Here is a 23649-nt window from a genome sequence, read left to right on the forward strand (position 1 = left end):
CATATATATATTCATATATAAGGGTGCATCCAATATTATTTCACAATATATAATACTATGAAGATCTTTTTTTCTAATAAGAAAGTAACTTTAATGATAGAAGTATAATCTCCCCGTGCATTTAGCCTTTAACCATATAGCTGAGGAAATATGTAGTCAATTGCTCTGATGTTCCAACATAAGCTTTTGTCTGTTGTTACATTTGTCTAGGTCCCCTCAGCGCCTCCGCTTAGCCTGTACAGGCCTAGATTGGCTTCTTCTGACCCGATCCGAGCCTTGCGTTCGACTTCGACCGGGTATAGCCCAATGCTGTTTAAATTAGCCGTCGAGCAATCGTCGTCTGATTTTCTCATCGTATCCTATTTATGCAAGCGGCACTCAGTTCCGGCCTAGCTCAGCACTTTTCAGTATTCTGACCTGAACTGCCACGTTCTGTTATTTAGGCTGTCATCGCCGCAAGTCGATGTTGCCATCTCATGCGCATATGAACTGGCCGGCAGATCCTCACTGGCGACGAAACTCACCGAAGTGACTAAAAAACGGACATAGCTAACTGTTCGATGAAATCTTTGGAAAACTGACGAATTCAGCTAAACTCTTGTCAGTCTCCATCCGGACACAGCGGAACAGCCACTACCCCCCCCCCCCTCCTTTCAAGCATACATTCATTTTCAAGCTTCCTACATTTCCTTGTAGACGTCAAAGCGTTGGAACCTCCTTGAAGAAAAGACACTAGAAGGACGATGACAACGAACCACTATTATCTAGCAGTGTTTTAATGACAGTTCTGCGTCATCCTTTTGTAATAGCATTAGACGAAATATATTTGTCGATATAAATTGTTAAAAGATCCATCTAAACGACAAAAAAATTATAACAATGCTAGCACACACATGCAGCTATCTTGAAAAATTACGCCATTGTCGATCCGGTGAAAATGATCTCTGCGAACGTTCGAGAAAACAAACGAATATCATTAAAAACCTCTTGAGTACTATAAATAAAGAACACACACCGCCAAACCAGTAGTAATTTATCAATTTAAATGATTGGTAAACATATTTGTAGCAGTAAAACTGGAGGTTTCTCTAATTGTACGGCATATTAAGGAATGAAAATACTGCATGTATAACGATATACGTTAACGGTAAATCATCATTCGACATTTTTGTACAATACAATTTTGTAGGGGATCAAGTTGAACTTACCCAAACGCTAATTTGTATAAGCGAAGCAATTATCAGAAAATTAACACATGGAATATGAGAACCTTCTTTTGAGTTTCATATTGCTTTAATCTCTCCTTTGATTAAGCCAAAGCTGTTGAAAGATGTAGAATTGAAATTAAAGTACGACTAATTCCAGTAGTTCAAAGACTAAAGAGTAAAGTAAAAGATTAAAGAGAATTTTGCTGTTCTTTACAATAACACCAGATCAGTTATTGAAATCTGCTTAAAAGAAATAACGTGTCTGGTGCTTCTGCCGGGCTCTTTTGGTCGATCCGAAAAAAAAAATTCTTATATATCGGCGTTGTTTTGGCAACGAAAGTTGTCCGAAATGACATTCTACACAATTCCCATAGCCTGCGTACAAAGTAAGTTTGCATCATTTATATGATACGGAAGTATTTAGCGTCTTAAGCAAGCGTAGTACGTCTGCATTAACACTACAAACGCCGTCGTCTTATGTTGATTTACTCTGAAAAATTTACTGAATTACTAAACATTGAACCATAGTGGCCTTCCAGGACATTGGCTAGCTAACGATAACAAATGTATTAAAACTAAGCAACAATCGGTTAGGTAGTGGTGTTAGTGAATGGCGCTATTATACGAGCGTACACCTGTACACGTATTATTCACCGTACTCAGCCATATTGGGAAACCAAATATACTGATCGGCTCATTTGTTGAACTGTGTCACTTTTTCCAAGCGGTAAACGGCCGGTTCCTGCGTTGCCATTAGCCTTGTCGTCGACATCGCTGTCGTTCCGCTCCCGTGAAGTGTTTGCACACGATATTAGTTGTACTTTGTTTGATTTTGCGGGACTCTGTGTTAAAGCTAACTCGAAATCAATCATCCCTGATGGCAGGAGATGGGCTCATGGGTGTGGCAGGAAACTGTGACGAGTTAACGAGGGCGGTGTTTAAATTAAATTTTCTAGATCTTTTAGGCGTTTGCTGTTTACTTTGATCGCTCGCGCTTTCGACGTGTGACCGCTACGACCAGACGTTTCTCCTTCGCCATTCAGTAGTAGTGAAGTAGCTCGATTAGTTTCTAAACAAAAACTTTCTTGCGGTAAGAAAAATAGTTATATGGCCCCTGGGCAAGATAATCATTGGCTTGTGGGTTGTAGGGTTCGAGAGACGCCGAATGTAGTTGGCATTGAACATGGTGAGTGAGCCCTTCTAGCGCCCTTTCTACTGTAAGTGTCAGGTAGGAATACTACTAAGCCAAACTCCTTATCGTTAAGGCCAATAGCCCGAACGGGGATTGATAGAGACTCCATTGAATAGAACTGGTATCAGGAAAGCTGTGTAGGCTTTCAAGAGCTGTTACGATCGCAAGCAGCAAGAAGAACGATCTTATATATTGCATGATAGACTTTATTAGAATTTCTAGCTAGGCCGACCTCTCATGCTCATCTACGAATAACTAAAAGCAACTACTCGGAAGAAACATTAATTAACAAGTACAAAGCAGATCATCTGAATAGTACAGACTTTCTCATTGTATGATATGCAGCAAATCATATTGCTATTGGATACTAAAGAACGTTTCAAAAGTTCGATTTTGTGTAGCTGAGTGTCCTGTTCATACCAGGCTAATGCATCTCAATCTGAGGTTTAATACTTATGGGAGGTATCCACTGTAAAAAAAATCTTTATTTGTTGTATTATGTAGCGTTTACTCAAAGATCATGTGCGAAGTCGGTTGAAGTCTTCTTGAAATGAATACACTAATTGCACTTAATCGTACTTCGTATATATATACATGTAAAATTGAACGTTAATGTTTTACTGTGTGACAGCTAAATAATATTAATCCCTGTTTTATAGATTGCCCATGCCCAAATACCATTTTTGGACAACAAACATTTATCTATTCATGCGTCACTAGCATTCTCTCCCATCAAAAATGTATCATTAAATTATAGTGAGTATGAAGGCAAACGTTTTTCATATCTCTAGAGAAGTTTACAAAGCTTGTATGTTCGTTGGCGGAATAATAAAATGGCCTTAGCTACAGTGGAATGAGTTATGAACTTCGACTTACATTTGCAAAAGTTGCACCTTATTCATATATGTACTTCTTATGATTATTTTTTGCGAACATAGAAAACCATTTTCAGTACCTTCTATAGATATTGTGTGGCAGTATCATGCATGCTACATTTTCCAGTATGCAGTAGGACAAGCATCGAAAAGTTCCCGAGCTCTAATACAGGCCCTTAAGGTAGAGGTTCGATAAGACCCAGGACAGGTCAAGACAAAAAATGTATTAAGAAGAAAAGGCTACTGAAAGCTAGTGGGATAGGCGGGAACGTAAGAAGGAAACGAATTGCATCGCTTAAGTACGAGTACATTGCAGAAGAAGTAAGAGCGCTAAAAGGAAGCAACGGGCGAACACCGCCAAAGGCCGCAATGCCTGCGAGGACTATGACACTGTTGTATCAACGCGAATAATTGACAAACATCGACGGCAGGCAGAACGAGAAGGTCCTGGTGGCTTCAGCCCGGGCAGTTTGCCTCTGGGTTAGTTATCTTACTACGACTGCAGGCGCTATATGTATGTACCATTAGCATCCAAGGCGCTGAAAACGAGCGTCCCCGGTACTCGCAGATCTAGCCCGCAGCTGAGTTGTACCGCTCAGCATTCATTGCCTTTATTATTCACACACAACGGTGTTAGCGTCAGGGCTCGATAGAGTTGTGTTCACGAAAGCAAAGGGACTGCTTCAAGTAGAGGCAGGCAACCTACCAAAAAGGTGTCGGATGGCCAAACGAGCGCTGCCCCGGTCTAGCTCGTTGCGCAAACGCGTTTGGAGATGATTAAAGGGCAAACAGCAATCGGCTGTACTATACACGGGGCATGTGGGCTGTGTTCGATAAAAGTTGCCGATTGAACTTAATGAGCTGTCCTGTGTAAGAGGTAAGATACTTCTGTTACATATTGGGTGAAAGATGCTTGCACACGTTTTGATCCTTCAATGCGGCTGATAATAATATGGGTTGCATAATACAGGCAGACAAAGCGTCAATGATTATAATATGACAGTTGACTTCTACAGACGAATTCGGCCAGTAAACAGGTATTTTTGCAATTCAAATCACGCTCCTGCATGCTCAGGCTAAAATATATGTGATGTGTTTTTGCTCTAGAAGTAGCGCTGTCCGATAAAGGCCTAGGCGAACACCCCTTTACCTAGAAATGGTGACAATTATTTATAATATAGTCATTGTGTATCCCATGGATACTTACATTATAAACGATCTATTATCTTGGCATCGGCTTCATTAGGTTTACAACTAGTCCAAAACGCTTTAAAAGAAAAGTATTAGAATTAATTCTACTAAAGCACAATGGGCATTTTCCGTTGTCGATGACAAGATTCCTGCTCGCAAACGACTACCGCAGTTCTGCAAAAAGTTTCTACTTTTCTATTATTCTACACACGTTTGTTTGTAAGCTGAAAACGATAATTTTGGAAGCTTTTTGTAACAGACTCACTGCATCTATAATATAACAGTACAGAAAAACATATTATAAAAGGCACTTGCCGAAACCAACACACTTATCGATCGTTTTCAAGGAGCATTTAGGGGCGAAAGTAACATTTTTCGAGGCTCAACGTAACAAACGAAAAACCTCTTTTGTTATGTGCAACGACGTATATCATTTATGGGAAAATTAAACATGACTATATAAAAAGGAAAAGGATTGTCTAAGTTTGGGTCTGCAGTGCCGCGGTACAACATTTAGCGTAAAGTGCAATGATATATTGTAAGGAGCATCGTTCATTAGATGAAGCTTTCAATATGCTCGAAATCGATAGATCACAACCGCTGTCAGCTGTCACATCTAAGGCCATAAAGTTACCGAACGTCCGGCGATCAATCCTAAATGTCAACCTCAAGCCATATTTTCCAGTTCTAAGTTACTCCTTGATGCCGCTTCGGCATTACCGCTTCAACATTCTCTAAGAAGAGTATTTATTTAGTGCTGACCTTATAGCCCTTCATGGAACATTTTCATGTTACGAAATATCATGTCTAATAACTTCAGTTTTTCAAACTTAACGTCGCCGACTTTTGTAAACAGTACAGCGTCTAGCTGTAAGGCAGCGACAGTAGGTTGCGACCTTTCTATGACACATGCCGCAGATCTCTAAATTAAAAGCCGGGTCACCAAAGGCATTATATAACACACGTGTAGCAAAAATATATTCCTTTGCTTTACTGCAACTAAAAACCTAGGCTACGATGCCGTAAAGAAAAGAGTCCTCAATTTACGCCTTCTGCCCTGACCGAGAACTATGGCAGTCTTTTGGCGTTGTTATCCTACTGCACCTGTTTCTTCCGATCGCTCACTCAACTTTGTCGCCGTCGTAAGCGCGGGCCATCGCTCAACGGCTAAAGAAATGTCAGACTTACGCAAAGGGAGAGCTGCGCGGAGGCAAGGGCAACGGAGCCGCTAAAAGGAACGCTGGCTGGATACATTAAGGATTTCTCATCCCTGAACGTTTTCTCACTAGAGCTGCAGGATAAGAAGCAATAGAAAGAAAAATGCGATTGACAGTGCAACGAAGATGATCGGCCAGTTCGCCAGCGGGACTTATGCGACGTCTTCAACCAATAGTTACTGCAGCAGTAGTAGAAGCAGAAAGCAGTGTGCCTATAGAACGCATTGGGACTAGAATGATAATACATCAAAAAGGCGTTCTGCCAGAACGCTTACGGGACAGCCACATGTGATTCGGGTATAAAGGAGGATTGAATACTATGGTAAGACCGGAGGGAAACGGGTACACAACGCAGTATATAATGGAACCTACCGGTGCAGAAAGACGGCCGCTGCGGTTTGAAACTATTTACTTCATGGTCGCAATGCTCATATACTCTTGGCATATTCACAATACGCTCACAGCCCATAGCAACCATCACCTATGTGAGTGTTCAGACGCGTTGTCGTTTCTGAATGCTGTTTTGTTGAAAACAATATGTACGATCGTGTGTCCTAAGGTTGCCAGTAACGTGCGGTACGCTAAGATGCTGCTCTCACTGGAGACATACTCGCTAATACACACTATGAGATTAATATCCCTATTTTTTGAACAAGGAAACGTACGTTATCTGCATACGATATGCCAGCTCTAATCCACTATCAGCGCATCAAGTTGAGGTCTTTCTCTATGAACACAATGTACAGTGCGTGTGATATATATCTTCAATGAGGCTCTGTTAGCCAGATTTAAGGTTTCTTTCGAGTATCCCCACTGAATGTATGACTTTAGGTGATACTTGAAAAGTAATTTTTTTTAGGCTATTAGAAATTTTGAAAACGTCTAGTGCTTTCGAATGAGTCATGAGAAAGCCATAAATGAAGAAACAAATTTGAAGGTTTTCAACTTAACTTACGGCATTTCTAAACACGTATTTATAACAAAACGGCGGGGACTGGGTTAGAATTAATAGAATTAGAAGAAATTGAAAAAATGTTAGCTTCTAACGACGGAAAAACGAGTTACTATTTTTTTCAACGATAAAGCAATTTTTCTCTAACCTCGAGTTGAGTAGGCCGAGGTCTTAGGTAGTTATAAGACGACTTTTTCCGGCTTTAGATTTATGCATTTGCAGCATAACATTTAGCTTCTTTTTTTGATACATAAGATTATGTGAGATTTAGCTTAGTAAACAAATAAACCTAATTAATAGGCCACTTGCCATTTATCAATCGGATTTTAGTCGTAAGTGTAGGTTAGAAAAATTTCTAACTAAAAAAAAGTTGAGTATCTCAGGAAAAAATTGAAAAAAATTACAGTTCCTCATAAATGGGAAATAAATTCTGAATATACGCGAGCTTCTAGAGGGTACGTGCGTTGAAAACTCAGTATCGTCGTTAGACGGAGTCAACGTTGTAATTCATTCCACTTATCTGGTTCTTATATCCGAACAGTCAGCGTGGGTCGGTGCCGCTTGCAGACACTTTACGGCTGATCCGGCCTACTATCAGTTTTTCTCCCCCGACCCTACATTCCTGTTACAGCTCTCGCATTGTGACGGTGTGTTAATAGCTAGACTTTTACATGTGTACCAAAAAACATCTGTGTTGCATAGTTCACACGGCGGCGCTACGATCTTCGGTATATGTATGCTCTAACGAATTCGCGTACATGTTGTAGGACAGAAAGTACACTTGGATTGCTGCACCCCCATTTCCCAGAAAAGGAAAAGTAGGGCTGTTTGTTGTCTCTATTAATTTGTACGTCAATGGACTAGAACGCCGGCTTGTCAAAAGTAAGCTCGCCATCACATGCATCAACAGTATATCATTGTTTGGTAACAGACGATGCTGACGGCCACTACCAATCGCTATGTAAAGATTGACAATAGCGGTGTCTTCACAGGGCTTTTCTTCCTTATCTTTTTCGCTGCTGCGTCTGTGTTTGTGTCTGTGGGCGCCCGAATTAGTGGCAGGATACTCTCCGCGGCTTTGACGCCTACTCACACTCTAGTGTCGTTTGCGCCTTACTATTAGTCTAATCCCTAAAGATTCGAAGCCTACTACCCCACGACAGTTTGTCTTAACTTACTATCGTAAGAACACAACAAAAAGTAGATTCGTATCGAACGCTACTGCTGAAAATCGATTATGCAATGATGCATACGGATGACAGAATGAGTGTGGCTGAGTGAAAAGAAATAAATAACAATACTGTGGATATAGCAATAAAAAAAGCGTTGAAAAAGGGAAGACTGATTTCCCACTACGAATTAAAGCCAAAGGAGTCAAAGTCGACATGCTATGTAAACAGGTTCCCCTCCTAGGGAGTCTGTTTGCGAGGAAAAATGCACAAGTTAGTAAAAATTTCGATCTTTAATAGGTCAAATCAAAATGTCAGCCTGGAGACCTACCAATGACCAAAATACCTCGCTACAGTAACTGAGTGGCATTTTTTCACACATTTGTTCGTTTCTTTCTACAGTATTAAGCATGTATAGTGTTACAGAAATGCTCCATTTATATGGATATAAACAAACGGCCAAAAAATGAGAAAACAAGGCCTATTTCCTATTTTCCTGTCATGTTCAGTCTACGTTTCGGAGGTTCAAGTCTCCACGTGTTCGGCGCCAAAAGACCGCTCCACTATACGTTGCGCCTTAACAGAGAAAAATTTTCTCGTAAAGTGAGGAAGCCGACCTAAGACGGGGGTGCGTACGTTTCTCAGTAGGGGCCGTGATGCGAGAAGGAAAAACAAAGTAAGTAGGAGACGAAACCGTAAAAAACATGAGAGGCATCTCTCACGGTTTCGTTGAGGAATTATTTACACAACAATGCTATCGTTTGCAAGTCGAAGGGAAAACGCCGAAGAGGTTGGAAAAGCTCGGCCTGCTAAAACAGAAGAGAATATAGAGGAAGAGAGTGGTAACTCGCTAAAATAGCTACCTCGCTGCGGGGAGTGGAGATAAATGCGTTTCCCAGTCACAGGGGTGAATCGATTGTCCAACGACAAAGCAGAAAACGGAATGAAGCTAAGGCTTCACGCATCTGGACAACTATACCTCCACCTGCCCATTTAAGGCTGCAATGGTGAACGTACATGTCTGTGTGTCTGTGTCTACAACAAACGGACTAAGGGACGTTACGATGGGGACAAGGCGACCGCATTATTTCTCGACCTGCCATTGAGATCGCTTGTGTGATGTAAGGGTCGACGCTTGCCATGTACTTTGCACCCGTCGCTCTTGTAGAACATCAGATTTCTCCACTGCTCTTTTGTCTAGCTCTGCGAGTAAGATCTAGGCACTATTGAAAACGTATATGAGTTGGTCCTTTTCTCGTTCCTGTGTGCGGTTCGGTCTAGGCACATACGGAAATACCTGCAGGCCCACTAGCATTACAAGATGGCTATGTTGTATGCATTAGTAGTGAAAGGTAAACGAAAACAGAGGGTAGGGCTGGTCTCTTTTGAACGCGAATAGAAGGACAGATAGACAGTTCGGCAACCAGAGAATAATATCGGATCCTGAATGGTTATAGACGGGTCACTATGTTGAAATACGCCAATGCCAAACCGTCAGTGCTACGTTCCCCAAGTTTGTATGTTGCAACGCCGCTGGTACTTGTACTGTCTATTGCACACGGTATGTGAGCAATATGCGAACGTACAAGTGAAAGCGCCTGTGCGTACGTTCGACACATGCAGTCTATAAAAGTAATCGCTGCACGTCCGCTTGCTGGGTCTTTTAACCAGCAGGCTGACTGGCCAGCTGGCAATCTTTCTTCAACGAATCCTGCCGTATCCATGGTGCACCGAACGTCATGCGGCGGAAATTGCTCATTCGGAATGGGAGCGCTCTTGCTGCAGCAGCATCACGCATTGACGACATTGCCATCGGTCCTCCTACTCTACGGAGCATTCTTACGAATCACCCATAAACTCTTCTCGTAAAACCCCTATCAAGGTTTTCCATTTTCCCCTCTGACGATTCATTCCCTTTGGGGACAGTCTGAGGTCGTCATAGTGAAATATTCATGCGCACAAGGTGCTATTGCCTCTTGACGCCGTCCCAGGTATCTGCCGCCGCCATGGCGTGCATAGCTACCGTGCAAGTCTTCATTGCGGATGCCACTTCGTACCTGATCTCTTTTCAGTGCATAGTAGAGAAAGACTTAAAGAGGCGGAAAAGACGTGAAGAGGTTTGTTGTAGAAACGTTGTGCATGTCGTATTACCATCCCGGAGGATCAGGTTGTAATTCTGGTATAATTTCCAAGTTCATTGACTTACAAGTCTATAGAAATAATATCATTTATAAACTCTTGTGAAATGCATATGCCTGTGAATAACGTATAGCTTATACCCGAACTGGGAATATCGTGGTTGTGCTTTTACGAAACAAATGCAGTCTTGTATAAAACACATGAGAGATTCTATAAAATTTTATTCGACGGAACGCGTTTTGTCCTGTTGTGTGAGTAAAAAAATGTAGCGGAGTACACAGGCCAGTGACACCAGTAATAGAAGGAACCTACGCTTTAGCGGAGTTGCTCGGACAAAGTCAATATTTTCAATGAGATATAATGTATATATTGCAACGCTGGAGTATCGCATCTATTTGCATGCAGTTGCAATGTTCTATATGTCACCACCTGTGAGGCACTTACTTAACCATTGAACTTTTCTCTATCGATTAAAATCATAACATTGCCAGCAGATGAGGCGACACAAGACAGTATGCCATTCAATATTGCCCTACTTACAATTAATAACATTTGCGAGTTTTTTTACGTCTAGGTTTACGCGTCATTCGACTGGCTACCAGCACGTCCAAACCTGTGGCAACCGCGTGTTTCTAATACATTATCACTGCATCATCATAAAAACTCCCGCTAACAACTTGCTTCTAGTTTTTCACTTTAAGGCTAGCAGTAACAGAAACCTTAACCTTCCTTATTTTTATAATTATCGTCATGCTTGAGGGTAATAGGTAGAGCGCATTTGCTGAACCAATGATTACTATCGTATGTTACAATGACTAGAGCTAATAAATACGAGATATTTAAGCGAACCTGTACCAATGGAAATATGCCATGTCAGAAATACGAATGTTCCTAACGCAAAAGGTGACGTCTCTAGTTAGGTCCCGCTAAGGACAATGATGAGCAGAATCGTGAATATCTTATAGTTATATCAGTTTCACCTGTGATTTTGTGGTTTGTCGAGAGCAAGGAATATGGTACATAAAATGCTTATGTGAATATAGGTACTTCATTCGTAGTGTACACTTTAAACGTTCCTAAAAAATTAAACTTAATAAATGAATATTTGCGTTGTGTGATGCACAAAAGTCTTCTATAACTTTGTATACTTCAGATATACATTATCTGTTATAATAATTGGGTAGTTGTAAATTGAACAGTACTTAAATGTTCAGAGGAAGCCTAGGTCCAAATGTATCTTGCCATGCAGTTTCATAGGGCTGTTCGAAAAACTCCAGATAAGTCTACTACTGTTAGACCCCTAAGGGGCAAATCGTTGATACTAGACCTAAAGCAGTGATTCGAGAGATCTCTCCGTGTAGAGGCGATTCCGATCACATGTGATCTGAGCGTACATTTTTACGGTTTCTTTCAAATGGTCCACACGTTTGGATAAAGTTTCGTAAACAGCGGTGTGATCTTGCTGAGGCTATTTGTTCTATAGGCTTCTGAGGAGAATGCTTAGACGTTCAGTGTCAGGGCGTAAAACTACCGTGTTTTACGTACAAAATTACACTAAAAGCTCGCCAAAATCCACCCATAATGACCAAAGAATCATTTTTGAAGGAGTATGCAGAGAGCTGTACATGGTATCATGTTGCTTCCACAAATAGGTAATAAAGTAAACTACCCAGATTAGTTTGCCTTCGTTATTGTCCTTGTTATCCCTAGGAAAATTGTTGAGAAATTTACTGAAAATCCCGTGTATTGTCCGGAACTGAATATTGCTTATTAGCGTACCTTTATTCGAAGTTAAGCAACACTAAAGTAACAAACACTGAAAAGTCGGTAGATGATTAGCTTAATGAACGTTCTGCGAGATTTTTTGGCATTTTACCGGCTTAATTTCTTACATGGTCACCTTTGCATCCAATCCAATACGCGCGTTAGGTTCGAAGTATTACATCGTAACTAGAAACTAGGCTAGAAAGATGAGTCGGCACATAGAGGAGATAATATAAATTGTTTAGTTAATATGTGAATGTGAGATCGTTGGTTTTAGTATTAGTAAAGCCAACTTATTACGCACAAAAAATTAGACTTTAAATCGAAATTCGTCTATATATATTTTGAAAGCCTTCAATGAGCTGCTAGTTAATTTGGAGACTTGAAATTACTCGTGTCCTAACAACAAAAAAAACCTGAACAAACATGTCCTCGACACGGAGCTAATTTGAAATATTTACGGTCTACATGCTTCTGCACGTTAAAATAGGTACGATAGGAATGAGTGCAAAACGGCTAGGATACCGCCACAATATGTTATCTAAGCACTTGTGCCTTCTCTCCCTCTCTATAACTCTATCAGCCGCCCTCACTCTATGGCTTATGCACCCGTAAAGCACCGGAAATACGATCTCGATATGACAATATAGATGCCAATATTTTTAGATCTTATTCAGGGTAATCCGAAAGTGAATACTTCGCTAAGATTAATTCTTCATTGATATTTAAATGAACTAGATATTCTGTGACCCGCATCCATCTTTTGCTTTACTGCAACCGATATCTTGCAGAACACAGTTGTCTTATCGCCTATTCGACATACGTCAAAATAAGCACGTTTTAGTGAAGGTAAGGACTTACGTGATGGCGATATTTGACTTATCCTATTGAAATGACACTAGTTGATCATTACATCAAGATAGAAAATCGAAAGTAAACTGGAATATTCCTAAATTATTTTCTAAATTTTAATTCCAGCAGAAGTGTTAGCCTCAATGGCTTGTTGAGGCAGATAGATTTGCACATTCGTTCAGGGTCGGTACTTACCGGGACAATTGGTCGAGAGACTTTTGGAACAAAATTGATACCCCTCTTGCCGCCGACATTAGTCTAAGCAAGGACTGATATAGCGCTGGCAGCAGAAATATGAGCGATAGGCTTAGCAGCCACAATATTCGTAATTGCCTTCTACGTATGTTTGAGCAGAATAGAACGCCAGAGCTTCGATTTCAGCTGGCTGGCGTTTCATGGCCTAAACTTCAAATCTCCCCTTTTCCCTTTGCAACTGACTGCTCTCTAGTTCCAATCGACTAGGGGCATCGCAAAGTAGGGGAGCAGAAGGCGCTAGCAAACAGCAGAGGAAAGGCATACAGCTAGGAAGTGTCTTGATTTCAAGTAGTTTCGGTTCTGTCTGTGTATGGCGCATGTGATTGGACTGCTGGATCTGGGTGAACGGATGGATTCGTGCTGCGTCTGTCGCAAGAAGGTCCGACGGAAACGGGTATCTCGAACAAACAGGCCAACGGGGGATGGGATGAGCGGAACGCAAAGCAGACTGATGCATAATTCATGACTGGCACACCCCTATTAGATCCTTAGACGATTCTTCCCGGTTTCTGCTTCCAACCGAACCCCATACGTGGATACGCGCCCTCCGGGTCTTCCCCAACTACGCGGCATCTCTTCCTAGCAGTCACTCTCTACCAATCACACGAGAGTTCACGGCAGCGGTGCAGTTCAACGCCAGCACAAAGCATCGCCACGCTTCACGAAGGCGTTAGTGTGACATGACCCTGCCCGGCCAATGCCCGCATCGACTAGCGGAAGCATCGGTTAGCGAGGCATGCGACCCTAAAGTTCGCAAGAGCAGCGACCAGGAAATGCTGATGAGAACATGAGCTTATTATCAACACCGCGAAGACGACGACGACGACGACGCTTCTAAAAGCCACAGTACCACAGACACTACGATAAGGAAAAACGAGGGACGAAGGAAACGTTGGGGCTACCCGTTTTAAAATGCTCCTGCTAATAGCTTGAAGTGCTCCTCTACAAAAGGACGGGAATAGTGAGTATACTTTGAATCTACCGCTGATTGTTTCACACCAGTACGGCAAAATGCGATAAAAGCTGAGCGGAAAAGTGCTGATATTAAGTGCGTTGTCTTTACTGCTGTCATTTGTTACACAGTGGTGCTTCGCTAAACAGTTTGACGCATTGAGGAATAAAAACTTGGTTATTTAGAACTGGCCGAGGATACCCTGATAGCGTTCTTTTTAAAGGTGTTTTGCAGTTCATTTTCGGTAGCACTGAAACCTTCTAAAACCGACATCCATCGAAATGGCTAATACTGTCTGACAGGCGGGAATGAATAATAATTACATATTTACTTTTTAATACATATTCAGATAGATATCAACGAAGATATCTTAGTAATATGACGTCAAGGATGACGCTGTTGTGATATAAGTATATAATAATCTGGCGAGTCAACTCGTCTTCCATTTATTCACATGATTTTATATATATATATATATATATATATGCTTTTCCGTGTTTTACATTTTTCACGATTTCGTTAAGTAGAACTGGAAGTTCAACACAAAGACAATATATTCTTAGCCTTCTGGCTGCCCTACTGCAATAAAAGCATAACTGGTCGACTATCTCATCCATTATATTCGAAATATATAGAAAATGAAGACTAGAACGTACATAAAGAGCTAGATGAACCATTGCTTTTGTTAGCGCTGTAACTGCTGTGAATGTAGAAAAAAGTGCTCTCTACTAGAGGCGTGCTTACCCTCATAGATCGATTGATGGTAGTGGGATGGTTTGCGTGTATCCAGCTAACGAGGATTCACAGAGAACTGTCCTAGGACCGTAGGACTGAGCACTGCTCTTGCGTCCGTTACACAGCTGCACACGTAGTGCAGCTTGTCTCGAAGGCGCACTTACTTGAGGTCAAAAGGCTGCTTCTACCATTCAGAACTGTTGAAAATAGCAGTGACCGGGTGGGTGTTAAAGACGAATGTCGTAGGCTGCTAGGAACCAGGTGGCCGCCAGCCAGCCAACCAGCCAGCCAGCCAGCCAGTCAGAGATTCTAAGGAGAAACTGCCAAGGATTCTGCTGATGGATCCGTTCCAATCAATGCTCTCGAGGGACTGACTATCACCAAAGGAAAGCCGTTGCTACTGCTATTATTCGTGTGTGTGTGTGTGCGTGCGCCTGTTTTCAACTGAGTCACGTCTTGCCTTGAGCGGAGTAAACTGCGGGTAAGTGAAAGGGAACATGTTTACATCGGCTTTTGGCTTTGGCCCTTGCAATTGGAGTCCCACTCACTTTCGTCTGTCTCCAATGGATAATTGTTAGCCAGTAATTCCTTTTCGACCGAGTCAAGACGGTCATGAAAGTATAATAACATTTGGGGCCTTACCAACAAACAAAAATAACATGTTGGTTGCATCTATAATTTGGGGATACTGGTTTTAATCTCCCTTTTTTTTACATAATTTGCATTACCGAAGAGCTCATTTCGTTTTTACTGATAAAAAAGTTTCGATACATGATCTATTTCTTTTGGGGGAAACCCAGGTGAACATTTAGAATAAACTCGGTTTTCCCTAAAGGAAGAGATTGAGTTTATTTGAAGTGTATTGTAATTTTTTTTCCCTAGCTACATTTAAAAGCTACATGCGGACCCTTGGAAGGCACAAAATTTTTACGATCACTTTAGTATTTGCTGCCGTAGTTTAAGCACGGCTAGCACAGTAGATCCATGCTTACCCTTTGAGTTGAATAGAAGTACTCCAAAAGACTGAGTAATTACTTACGTCTCTTGCTATGTTGATTAGTACCGATCCATAAATCAGCATTCAAATATGTGATTGATTGATCTGATTTTCATGTAGCAAATCGGGTCCAGAATTGAATTAAACGTTTCTTAAAAACAACTAATTTCTTTACAGTCGCTAATCACCTTTACTGTCAAAGGATTATATATGATGTCAAATCAGAGAACTAATTTGCGATAGCATTCCATCTTAAGGTATATCAGGCAGCGCCGTATACAACGTATTATTAATATTCAGCTATGCATACGATACACCCATGATTTTCATCCTCACAATAAATCTTATCAAGGAAACGAGAGAAACGGCTTCTTTAGGTTTTCATTATCAATAAACTGTCTTTGTCTTACAATCGTTGACGAGGCCCTCTTGCGGCGCATTTCCTTGCCGGATTCAGTAAAAGGGGCGTGTTTGTACGCGTGTATCTATAGACTGGTCGATATTCTACCTTCTCCCTGCAGGGAGCGAACCCGTCTTCTGCTCTCATCCCAACTGTGTTGCTGTAGCAGGAGCGCATTTGATGATGGTGATCTCTGGGAGGGCGTTTATGGTAATAGATGATAGTGGCTAGTGGTAATAGCCCCATCATCTCTTCATCTCGTTATCACTATTGCACTGCTCTATCGCCGTCGCCGGCGGGGTAATTTCAGCTACACCCCTCCAACCTACCTCTCTCCCTCCGTGCTTCGCTTGGTCGTCCTGTATTCGTTATCGCTCTTCGCTTTGCTGCTATCGGCTGAACCGGAACCGGAAATTGGCGGCTTAATCTCGCGCTGCTGCCAAACTGGCTCTAACGCCAGCCTACATCGTCGAACTCAACGCCCAACCGTCTTCTGCCGCTAACTCCCTCTCCTTTCCTTCCTAACCTTACTCCATGCCCCTCGCTTTCTCTCCCTCCATTTTCAGCACGCTAGTTTTTCTCATAGAGTTCCTCAGCTCCGTGTAACTTAAAAGGCGAAGACGCAGGCACAGTGTGTCTAGCACAGCCAACCACTGGTTCTTACATACAGCAGCTAGTTCTATTCACTAAGCAGGCAGCGATGCATCAAATGGCTTTGTGGGGTGGCTCAATTTCGCAGCGCAACGACCACTGTCGGCGAATAACGGGGAAATCTCGGTTTGAACGGGGGGTGAGGGGCAAGGAGTTAGAGAGAGTGAAATATAGGAAGAAAACGAAGACTGCAGGATATTGGCCAATAAGCGTTTAGCCAAAGCAGTGGTGAACGGCAGAGAAGATGGGGCTAAGAAGCACAGACATAGTCTGAAAGTATCCCAGAACGCGGATTGCAACGATTTGGATATACGACGAAATGCGTATCGACATGACGAACAGATATCATGCAAACAGATAAGAGGCAGATGATGTGTAAAGGAATTATCATCATTTCAGTCTGGTCTGTCGCATTCATACGGCACGAGTTAGAATTTAAGCAATGGTCCAAGCTGTACTCAGCACCAAACTCCACCATTAATTGAATGGTCGCGGCAGTGCTTTCCGTTTGATTCTCCAGTTAGGCTCACGGATCATTGCATTATAGTCTCCTAAAAAATGCAAATATTGTCACTTATATAACTCAATAATTTTTACGTTTATATTTTAAATAACCATTTCAGCCGTTCCTACCGTGCACGAATATTATAAAAGATGGCCATCCTTTGTTGCGCATTGATTACTGCCGATTATTATCGAACAAATGTTAACAAATGTTAAAAAGAGCTTTGGTCCAAAGGTAGGCCCTTGCAGGTTGGAGGAAGATTCAGCTCTTGAAAGAAACAGCTTGCCCAATGACAAAGAAGAAAAGCTTCAGAAGCGTCAAGGAAAAAGGCCATTGTCTATGCTACGATACAGAAGGACAACAGGACGAAAAACGAGTTGGATGATGCGACATCGAAGCGGTCGCGTTGATACAGCCGGCAGGCTACAATTTAATTGGCTTCAGCACAGTCCTACTCTCATAATCTGCCCCTCGAGGCTAGCTCTCATCAGCGGCGAGCAATTGTTCAACTATCTAACGTGCTGAACATAAGAAGTATTCAGGGCCATAAGCGAGAGCAACATGTCGCGGGGTCAGCGGTAAGCAGGCAGGAATAGGTTTATTTTTACCTTAAAATTGATTTATCCATCTTCATTACTAAAAATTTACCTTAGTCGTATGGAAGTTATCTCTTGCCCAAGAGCGCCATGTTTGCTAGCAAGCACGAGCAGAATTCAACAATCTGTGACTTTAAAGATCGAAACTAGAAAGAAATTTGCCTGCGTATATAACAGGTTTTGTCTTGTTCTATTTTGACGCTAAAGTGTTTGCGGTATTTGTAGCTTTTGGTTAGCCATTTGGGTTACTACGATGTCATATGTTTAGGTACGTTATTCTTCAACTGCGTTGTGCAGAGTTGCCAAATATTAAGGACTCGGGCTTGAGCTGCTGCGCTACATGGAGGAACTCGATGACCATAATGGCCGATTAAGCACTGGGGCTAGTCCCAGTTAATTTGAGTGTCCTAGCCTCTTTGTTGCTCCATCCGTGTCGCGAAAGGATGCGCATTACCGTACGGATGTAGTCCATCTGCATACGGTAACATACGACTGTTGCCGGATCTTCGTTCGTTACTTGCATACCCGAGCTTATGCCTAAATGCCTGTATGCCTGGCTATGAGCCACGTTTATTGAATGCCTGCTTTCTTGCCCGGACGGCCAAAATAACGCATAGCCACAACGGCTTTGCGGCACATTGCCTGCATCTCTGCGTACTCTGCAGATTATTGATCACTACGATTAGCCGGACAGCCCTGTACTAGTTGGGGCAAGGTTGCTGTTGGGGCTACCTTAGCAGCGTGAGGAATGCTGAACCATAGGGTACCGGAACTCGAGGCAAAACCAACTCAACAAGGTTGGATATTTGGTGAATATAACGGGCGAGAATATCGTAAAAGCGCCAATAGTAAGAAAGGCTCATGGTTTAATATAGTACAATACAGGACGACCTATTTAACGCAATGATAAACGTCCCCTTAACTATGTCATTTTGCACCCGTTTATAGACGATAGAGTCAGCGCAAAGTCAGCAATGAAGCTTTTTTTAATTCATCACACTCGACGCTGAGATGTTATTTGAACCTCATAGACTACATATCAATATATGCTTTTATCTGCAAGATAAGAACCTTCTATTACGTGATATCGTATTCGATTTTATCAAAAAAAAATTATGCTCATCCTGAAACTGGAAGGCATAGTTAATCTTCCAATATTGACCCGATTCCCCTAATTAAACTAGCCCATTAGAAACGGAGAAATGAACCACAGCACGCACTCAGAATAGTGAAGAATTTTGGCATAATGTAATTTGGGCTTAAAAACCGTTTTAAAACATTATCCTAAACATTGGTAATACAAGGTAACCTCCGGGTACAAGATAAAGGGTAGATGAACAACTTGTGCAAGAAGTGCACAAACGTGCTCTAGAATGAGTGATATGATAAACTTGAAGTAATCCGTGGAAATATCCCGCATAAGCAAGGTCATGGTGACACCTTCGTTCGTTCATTCGTAGGATAATATTTAGAATGTAGTTAAATATACTGCGCCTATAATAGGCAATGTGAATAGAACGTCCAGTACCTGTAACCTAGTTTTTCTGTCGCCCGTGTCTTGTTTATTATACCGTTTATTATATCGGAAGCAAGCTCCCCTTGCCAAGCAGGCTAGCTGTCTGGCATCAGACTACAATCACGTACTTCCGTCGCCTCTAATTCAGGTTTCTCCAGAGACGCCTGCCCAAACCCCTCTGGCCTAGATGGAACGAGCATGAATTCAATGAAGATAAGCGTCAATTCAACCAAAGCCAGCCAACACTGGGCAGCCGTCTCTAAGGTATTTAGTTAACCGATGCCACTCAGGCTTTTGCTCATCGACCCCTTTCCCCCACTATATCTCCCTTTCACCCGCTTTCCGGGTTTTGTCGCCTTCAAACAATATTAGGTGGGGAACTGACTGGCTGCCTACACAAGTCCAACGGCATTTGGCCGAAGACATCTAACGAGGGCTACTCAAGAGTCCGTTGACCTCCATGCTCGGAAACTAAGTGCTTGACAGAATTTTATTGAGCAGAGGACATGAGCAGCATTTGATGCAGGATGCCGCAGAATGCATCAGATTTTGGACAGACAGATAGAAACACAGAGGAAACAACACGGTATTTGTGCTATGTCCGGCGTCCTGTCAGATTCGAATGAGTAACCAACGTAGAAGAAGTGCTTACTCCGGGGGGTCTTCCTAGGCTATTCTTATTGGCCTTTGGTTGAAAGTGATCAGAAAGTCGCCGCTTCAGGTCCTGCCAACGATATATACTGCACAACTTTTGCGGATAAAGAAAGCTGTTTGTATTCTTACTGGATTCGGATAATTTGATAACGAACAGTGTTTCATGTTAACGACAGCAAATATCTATTAAAACCAACAACAGGTTCATATATAGATATGTATTTAGACCGTTCTCTAGAGAAGTATAACTGCTAAGGAAACTGACACGCAGAATAGGATAGCAAAGAGCATTGCAGATTTAAGTATGCTTCAGGATGTAACAAAACCGAGCTCAATAGCTAACAAATATGATTACATGTGAGTCAAACCACTGAAGATGAGGTAAAATGAAAAAAACAATTAGCCTATCTAAAAGTATCTGATATTAAAGTGGCTCTGGGTGCAACTAACGTTCAACGACAGTGTCCTCTCATTAGAACTAAAAGTTATCTTTAAGCCGATATAAATTGTCGTATTAAACAGCATAATATTATGTGAAAAAAGCCAAAATCATTTTTTTTCAATGGGTGTCTATCAAATGCATACGCAGGTATATCCTATTAGAAATACGATTATCGCGCGTCCTAAAGACCTTCCGCATGCGGCAGGAAATGTGCCCATTGTTGCATTAATACGAAAGACGGGGACTGCTGCGCATCATTGAGCTAATATGAGTAATCGGCTTAGTGTGAATTATACGTACGTAAAGCATACGTATAGTATGCTCTGTGCGCCTAGCTTGAATTACTATTTAAGCTAGCAATCTGAAAGCGGTTAGGCAATTATATACATCGAGATAAATTACCAAAATGGCGATCTTGACATAAAAAAAACTCTGACACATCTTCGACATGAAACCAGCCTTTGGCCTAACGCACAGAAATATCGAAGTCGAACTCCAGAATCATTAGGACTTTATTAAGGAATCCTTAAGCTTTAAGTCACGTCATGGGGATAGAAGCTACATTGCAACTCCACAGATCGGAAAGACTCTAATTCGGTTATACAGTTGATATGAGCATAGACGTGATTTTTATTTATGTCGAGTTCATTAAATCATTTATACTAGAATAGGTTGTCTGACATCTTTAAGTACATGGATCGTATCGACTAGGCGGCACCTAGTAACTGGTAACGCTGCCCTTACGAGATGCATGCCTCTTCAGTAGCAAATATGGCCATTTGCTAAACTTGTGAAAATAACTAACAACACTAAGAAATATCTAATTCTTATCTCGGTTATAACTAATAATGCTCTACGTCGACCGATTGAGCAATTTTTTAACTACGATATCATTGAAAAAAAAAGCGAGTACTATTAGGTATGGTCTTCAACTCTGCTGGAAGTGGAAGTGTTCAAAGTTTTTTTTTGCGCATTCCAAACATCTGAGCATAAATTCTTCTACAAATAAACTAAAACTTCACGGGTTTCTTTCGACTATTGCGTCTCGTTCCGTTACAGCCCAAGCCGACACTGAGTAATCCGCAGCGCGTCTCATTATCAAGCGCAGAATATCGAAAACTACTATCGAAACAGTGGATAATAGCTACAATTTAAAATAAGTAAAAACATTAATGATGCAACTATACATTGAAGGAACTCATGAGGAAATACTGTTCCAAGATGTTAAAAGTTACTTTATATCACAGTACAGAACATAAGTAATAAGTAACACGCTGAAAACAGCAACTGTTATCGCCGGTGAAAAAGTATTTCGTAGGTAATAAACATAAATATATTAATATAATAGTCTCTGGTTGCATTGCATGTGTGGCACAGAACTGGTCAATGAAGAACGTATATTTTTAATAATTATTTGACGGTAAGGTAATTATAGTTCTGGCCATCATCCGATCGTTGTTATTTAATCTTAAACGTAGATACACACAGTTCTTGTGCTGTAAAATACTTATAGAAGTACTTAGGTCAAAAATCTAATTTCAAGACCTTCATCTGTAATTAACGGTAGTGCATTTTAGCAACTGCTGCTGTTCGCCTCATTTAGGATGGAATTCAAACAATCGTGAGTCGTGAGAATCCCGTAGCTACAGTTTACTTCAGCTAAACACATTTCATTTTGCTTTAATTAGCCATCATATATATATCAACATTTGGATCTGATCCGTGCATGTTAATAAGAACCCCTATGCTGGAATTTTGTCAAACATTTCGCGTTTGAGGATTTTGTTCCGACCGTGTCGTCTTGTGAAGCCTGTATTCGTTGACAAAACCTTGATTCAACGACAGAGCCACGTCGTTTAGTTACTGCAGCTGGTAATTTACGAACTCCTGGCACAGAGCCGGCGCAGGCCGAAACTTCAGGTATCGGCTTTGTTGGAAGACAAAAAATTCCCTGCGAAATAGAGACCTATCAACCTTAATCGGAAAAACGTCGCCATTGTGTGAATACATCGCTAACCTCTATAGACAGCAACACAAACAACCGGATCTTATCTAATGTAATACGCCTTCAGCTAGTGAGCCTGCAACGAGCGTGCCTTCAAAAATAGCAGTTTATCATTGTATTTAGCGGACATGTAGTAAACCACCGCGTTTATACATTCTTGATAATCATAACTTTTTTGATTAAAGAGGTTATTTGAGCGTGATATTCATAAGCCTAATGTAAGCTTTCTATGTACATAAATCGCGACGGCAGCGCACAAGCCCTGCGCGTAGCATACAACTACAACAATATAGTACATACAATTCCCCAACAACAGAAGTAAATAGGTGCAGAATATAATAATATATTACTCATATCGATTAAAGTGATGTGGTTTTCAGCAAAATACATACTGAAAATGAAATCCAAAAGTTCCACTTCAGTGTACTTTCGGAAAAAGATCTTTATTAATTTATCTTTCTGTATATGTTTTTTTATGGACTATTGTTGTTCCAAAAGTTCAACTATAAGCATTAGGCTTCTATCACTTGTTAGGTAAGTTGAAGTCACCAGAAACTAAAATTATCGGAGAACCTTTCTATTTGCGCGACAAGATAGCCTGCTAATAAAACAACACTTTTTATTGTAATGCCACTATCCACATGATCGTATACGCATGTTGGATCTAAGGCATGTTATAACACCAACCACGTTACAGAGGTTGTTCCGTACGGAAGCGTCACCGGATATGAAGGCGACAAAGAGAATAGTTGCCTGTTACTTGGCTCCTTGGCTCTTCTTTGTTTAAAAAGGGCCTAGTCGGTATCACCCTGGTCTCAACTACCATCCGCTTGTATGCCACAGAGTGTAAAAACTCCCCCCAATAGGCACAATAGACGTGTGGTCTGGACACAATTGCTAACATACACGCACACGCGTACGCGAAACACGTGGTACATCCGGACCTCCATGACAAGCACCTATGTCTTACGTTCAAACCAACGCCGGATCCTGTCCGTAGGGGCCAAATGGTAAACAATACTAGGGGTAAGCAGAAAACGACGGCGGTTATAGGAAGGGAGGTACACAACGTCAACCACATGGAAATACTACGTCGGAAGTCAGCGATGCTAGCCCTACAATCCATCGTACAAGCTAAGCTGATAGCGTTGTCGAGCTACCGTTTGCAGCTATTCTCGCATGACGGTACGCCATCGGTCGAATATGGTTTCGGAAAAAAGCCTTGATGGCGGGCCGGAAATGACCTTCATAGCTCACTACACACCTTGGGTTTTGAGTATGTTCATAAGAGGTGCATGGCGTTACTTGGTAGATAGGCGCATAAGCCCCTCATACAGTCTCGTGGTAGGGAAGTCTAACATTTAATATTGTTTTCGATACTA

The 23649-nt window shown here is 41.6% G+C and overlaps 2 long non-coding RNA genes across 4 annotated transcripts in view; one reads left to right on the plus strand and one right to left on the minus strand.

Moving 5' to 3' along the window:
- LOC111245966 (uncharacterized) overlaps positions 1-3941 on the plus strand; it is a 14449-nt gene extending 10508 nt beyond the window's left edge. The window contains exon 3 of the long non-coding RNA XR_002671539.2: positions 211-3941. This is a non-coding gene — a long non-coding RNA (uncharacterized LOC111245966). The remainder of the gene's footprint in view (positions 1-210) is intronic.
- LOC147758427 (uncharacterized) overlaps positions 1-14944 on the minus strand; it is a 20446-nt gene extending 5502 nt beyond the window's left edge. Inside the window, exons 1-2 of one of the 3 annotated variants that reach the window (XR_015318618.1) lie at positions 14511-14944; positions 14189-14295 (exon numbers count right to left, since the gene is read on the minus strand). This is a non-coding gene — a long non-coding RNA (uncharacterized LOC147758427). Of the gene's footprint in view, positions 1-14188; positions 14296-14510 lie in introns of those variants that run through there. The other 2 variants (XR_015318617.1, XR_015318616.1) reach the window with 2 other exon arrangements.
- Between the last annotated feature and the right edge of the window lie 8705 nt (positions 14945-23649).

Source organism: Varroa destructor, unplaced genomic scaffold (genome assembly GCF_002443255.2).
Source record: "Varroa destructor unplaced genomic scaffold, Vdes_3.0 BEIS01000001.1, whole genome shotgun sequence".
Classification (NCBI taxonomy): Eukaryota; Metazoa; Arthropoda; class Arachnida; order Mesostigmata; family Varroidae; genus Varroa; species Varroa destructor.